We start from the raw sequence: 5,315 nt of genomic DNA, 5'->3' as shown, positions 1-5,315 counted from the left end.
AAAATAAAACATAATAAAATAATTCTCACAACGTTTCGTCCACAACGCAAGCAGCCGTCCTCAGGTGAAGAATGAATTCATTCTTCACCTGAGGACGGCTGCTTGCGTTGTGGACGAAACGTTGTGAGAATTATTTTATTATGTTTTATTTTTATTATTTTATTATTTCCATTCTACGTGACTTTACCGAAAGAACCAAGAAGAGGTTTGTATGTGTTATGCTCTCAAGCGACTACGACTGCCTGTTACTCTTTGGGTTTTACCGTCTAGATGCTGTTTTGCCACACCATAGGAGTTTGCGAGGCTTGTACTACAGATGATGCTGCTGCTGCTGGTTGCGGATTGCAATAGAGTGAGCACAAGTGGGGGGGAGGTTACAGGGCAAGTAGTCTTTGCACGTGGTTTTGTGTGATGGGTGAGGGGGGAAGTGTCTGACACACGTGTCAAACTCGAGCCAGTGTGTCTTAACGCCACTTTTTTCCCACCACTGGCGCATCCGAGCAGAGCCAGCGCAGCTCTGGCGGGTTTTTTGCCCCCTCCCTGCTGCATATTTGCCGTGCAGACACCGAGGCTTGCTAGCGATGGCCACACGAGAAGACGGTCCGAATCTAGCTGGTGGCCAAGCAGGGTCCTGGGAGCGGGACTCGTGCGACGTCGGTGTAAACGCGCCACGAGGGATGTAGCGTCGCAAGCTCATACGTTGCGGTTGACAACGACCATGTCAGCGGCACGGCTCTGCCGTGGAAAAACAACCTGAGCCATGCTCGGCTGGCTTGGCACGGTGACTGGCCGTGGATAAGTCGCGACTTGGTCTTCAAACCATCAAAATCGGATGTTGTCCCGGTTTGAAGTACCGTACACAAAGATTGTGACTTAAGTACGATTCATCGATTGTAAAGTCGCTTCTTGCAATCGCGATACACGGATTGGAGCGCGCGTATGAGAATCGGCAATTTACTCGTTATGGAAATGGTGTGCGTATGGTATAGTAGTATTGTTACAATCACGTTCATGGACGGAGCCAGCAAAACTCCACGAGACAAAGGGAATAATAGAAACGAGACCAAAAAATATTATTTGTTGAATTGATTGGCAACTTCTAGATTGCAGTTATGCATGGCATTATTGGCTGGCGGTGGAGGGGGGGTGGATTATGAAAGGCCTACTGTATACTAGAGATGTACCGATGCATTGATTTATCAATTAAAATCCGTTCTTAACCTGACGATATACATCGAATGTCACTGATTCGTAATAAAATGTATAACGCGTGCGGCATTTAACTGAAAAGGTCTTGCAGAGGCATGGAAGACAAAAAGCAATAGTCTTCGGATTTTGACAGCAGAACGATGCCGATGAGCAAGGCGGTGAAAGAAGGGGAGCTGAGCTCCAGAGGACAGCAGCTGTGACGGAGAACCGACGTTCACCTAGTCAGCTGCGAGATACTTTTGGGGCGAGGAGGAGGGAGGCAGCCGCTTGAGGCGCAAGAGAAATAGGATGACCCGGAACAAATACTACATCAACCGGCTCGCAGAAGTCATTTTATGTTCACGTTCTTATCGTGAGCCATGAGCTGTCTACTGCTCGATAAAGCCTCCCCCCCCACACCCCAAGCTGTGAAACAACTTAACGCTGGATTGTTTCACAAACTAGTGAACTACATGATACTTTTTATTTTTACCAGGTAAGGCCCACTGAGCTATTTAGCTCTTTTTTTGGAAGTGACCTGGCTATTTCAAATGATAGCTCGGCAAAGTGGCTTATTACGTGGGTAATTATAGCGGCCAAATACTCTAAAACGCACGTTTCTCAAATGTGGAGGGGAAAAACCAGAGGACCCGGAGAAAAGTCCACGTGACCAGAGTGAGAAGCAGTGAACACGCAAATTTCGAAATATACAGCAGCAGGCGTCGGGGTCGGGATCGAACCCACGACCTGCATACCAGACGAGGCAGTTAACACATTCCTGCGGAGGGAGCTGGTAGGAACGTTGAGTTGCTCGGTCAATGGCCAGGGTCAACGGCGGCGTGGTGTATTCCGCAAATATGGCCGAGTGTGAGGGTGGGCACAAGCCGGCGTGAGTAGGTGAAACGTTGAGTTTTATAAGGGCACCACGGGGTGACCAGCCCCTATCCACCCAGCCCCACCCAGCCCCACCCCCTGTCGCCGCCTTCCCACGTGGTCTCGCGAAGCATCAACCAATCCGGATGGTCCACGCGAGCTGCGGAATCCCCCCACCTCCCCTCCCGGTGTTGCCACTGTGGCCAGCCCCGCTGTACTGCCGTCGCCTCCTTTGCCCACACGGCTCTGCAAGTTCAAGGAGCCCCCCCCCCCCTCCCTGAACCGGCCTTCGTTCCTTCCAGCCCCAAAGTGTCCTCCCGACGATTTAAAGCTTTCGTGACAGCAGGGATTCATCTTCTTGGTTCTTTCGGTAAAGTCACGTAGAAGGGAAATAATAAAATAATAAAACATAAAATTATTCTCACGACGTTTTGGCCACAACGCAAGCAGCCGTCATCAGGTGAAGAACATGTCTGTCGGGAAGACAGCGTCTGAAATCATTTCACATTCGTCAAAATAATGCTGTGTGCGACTTTACACGGACAGGGTCGCACCTGGGAGGCAATCGCATCGATTCATTTGTAGGGAGTTTGATTTGTGCTCCTGCGCCACTGCCAAAATCACGCGTTTTACTTTCCTCATGCCGGTCAATGCAGCGTATTCACGTGCGCGTGGTGGCTCTTTAAATAAGCCAACGTCATACATTTCCGGGCCCCAATTCCCAAACCCGCGCATTTTTTTTTATTCTTTATATTAAGTTCACTTGCGCGCTTGCTTGCTTGCTTACGACCGTGCAAATCTTTCGGTCGTTTTTTAACCCACTTCCCGTGATCCAATCTAGCTGACATTTTCCACACAGACTTGTTGTGCGTGACAATTAATGTTTGTGAAAAATTGTTTCCTAAATTTTACACTTTTTAGGACAAAAATATTATTTAATTACCAATTGCTTAATGGTGCCATGCAGTCATCTGACCCATAGGTGGCAGCCATCTCAAGCCAGAGGACGAGAGGACTCTATCCGCCACGCATATAAAGGATTTATAGTGAAAAGCGTTGTTTTTACGGGTTAATTTTTTGTTCACAGCGCTCTGTGCACGCGTTTCAGATTTTTGTCAGCGTCCTCTGATCCCGCGTGCCTGCCGCTCGTAATCAGCGCGGATTAGGAACGGCGCTCTTTAACGTCACCGTCTTTCATTATAAAGTTCAGCTTTCAAATAGCACTCCATCCCCGTGTGCATTCGTTATGTAATCTTGCTTTTCAGTTATCTACCGTGGCTCTTAAAAATTGTCCTGCGTCTTCCAGTTGTGTGCCTTCGATTGGTTAACGAACTTGTTTTACACGTTATTAAAAACTCACTTTCGTCAATACATATCGATATTTCAAAGAACGTTGCTTGGCTGGCTTGGCGTGCAGATTATCGGCATAAGGCACTACCACTGGAGTAAAATATACTCCTATTCCATAATAATCCAACGACATGTTACCCAGTATTATTTAGTACGATATATCCCTTTAATTCGATGTTATATACCAGAGGATCATCGATACTCATCTAAATCAGCTCAGTAATCCTGTAAATCACGTGCCTCCCGTGTGACCACGCCTACTCTGAACCCCGCCCACTCGTTTGGCAATTAATTATTCCACCCTTTTCTTCACGTCCCAATGATTTCGCATCTCAGTTTAGCGCGTAGTAGGTGTTCCCAACCAATATTACCTGTAAGAGGTTTCGATGTTAGAAAACGTAACTATAGAACATTGTCGTTAAACGCACCACCACCCGACACAGCCAATTAGAAAGGATTGTCACGTAAACATAATTGGCATGTTTGGTCTACGTAATAAACCTTATTAATTGGCGATGCTGGGTTGTGGCGGGTTTAACGGCACATTTAACCCAAAAACCTCCATCGTGCATAGTTTCGCGTCTCTCTTCCCTATCCCCGTTACTTTTTCTGCACATCATACACTCGACCCTCTTCTCCCCTTCCCGTGGTGCGCCACGGGTACAGATCTTAGATTTTTTCGGGAAAGTCACGTAGGTAAAAAATTAAAATTAATAAAAGTAAAATAAAAATCACGACGTTTCGGAGGCAACACAAGCTTCCGTCTTCAGGTGGAACCGTCACAGCACGATAGCTCTTACTTGATACAGCTATCGTGCTGTGACGGTTCCAACCTGAAGACGGTAGCTTGTTGTTGCCTCCGAAACGTCGTGATTTTAATTTTAAATTTTATTTTACTTTCATTAATTTTAATTTTTTAACTACGTGACTTTACCGAAAAAAACACATAAGAATATGAATCCTTGCAGTCACGAAAGCTTCAAATCTAGAAGAAATAGGGTACAGATCTCTTCGTGAGGAGGACAAACCAAGGCAGGCGAGGTGGATGTTGCGTCGCGAAATCTACTTCACACATTAACCGTTTCGGACCGTAACCGATTGAAAAGTGTTCGCTGGTTGTACCCTACGGGATAGAGAACGCGAGTGACAAAGCCACGGAGACCAGAGGCCACGACCACGTGCACATCTTTCGGCGTTCACCAATTGACTCCCCCCCCCCCCATTCAAATGTAAAACTCTGTCGTTCCACTCAGCTGCATTCGCCCGATGATTGATAAAATCACTCCCCGCGTGACGCGCTCGGCAATTAGCGCAAAGCCTGCACACGTGCACCACGTGGAACAAGGCGTACGTGGGACACGTGTTGCACGCGCACAGATCTCAATTTTAATTTGAAGCGGCTGGAGAAAGGAGGGAATGGAAGGGTATTAATTCTAGATTTAAAGCTTTCGTGACTGCAAGGATTCATATTCTTGGGTTTTTTCGGTAAAGTCACGTAGGTAAAAAATTAAAATTAATAAAAGTAAAATTACAATAAAATAAAAATCACGACGTTTCGGACGTTTCAAGTGATACAGCAAGCGTGCTGTGACTGGTTCCACCTGAAGACGGAAGCTTGTGTTGCCTCCGAAACGTCGTGATTTTTATTTTATTTTACTTTTATTAATTTTATTTTTTACCTACGTGACTTTACCGAAATGGAACTCAAATCGGGGAAGATAGAGGGGAAATTTGTCCAGCAGTGGATAGTTCTAGGCTGACAACAGCAGCAGCAGCAGAATCAACGATAGCGCGACGTTCACATTCCCTAGCTGGCTTTTCATACCTCTTCTTTTCTTCTTCTTCTGCTGGAGTGAACTTGCATGGATTTCCTCCCCCACCACCACCACCAAAGCCAGAGAGCG

This window comes from Lethenteron reissneri, chromosome 2 (assembly GCF_015708825.2).
Source record: "Lethenteron reissneri isolate LAM-NWPU_2019-01 chromosome 2, ASM1570882v1, whole genome shotgun sequence".
Taxonomy (NCBI): domain Eukaryota; kingdom Metazoa; phylum Chordata; class Hyperoartia; order Petromyzontiformes; family Petromyzontidae; genus Lethenteron; species Lethenteron reissneri.
The sequence above is the reverse complement of the archived record's forward strand: the minus strand, read 5'-3'. Positions refer to the sequence as shown.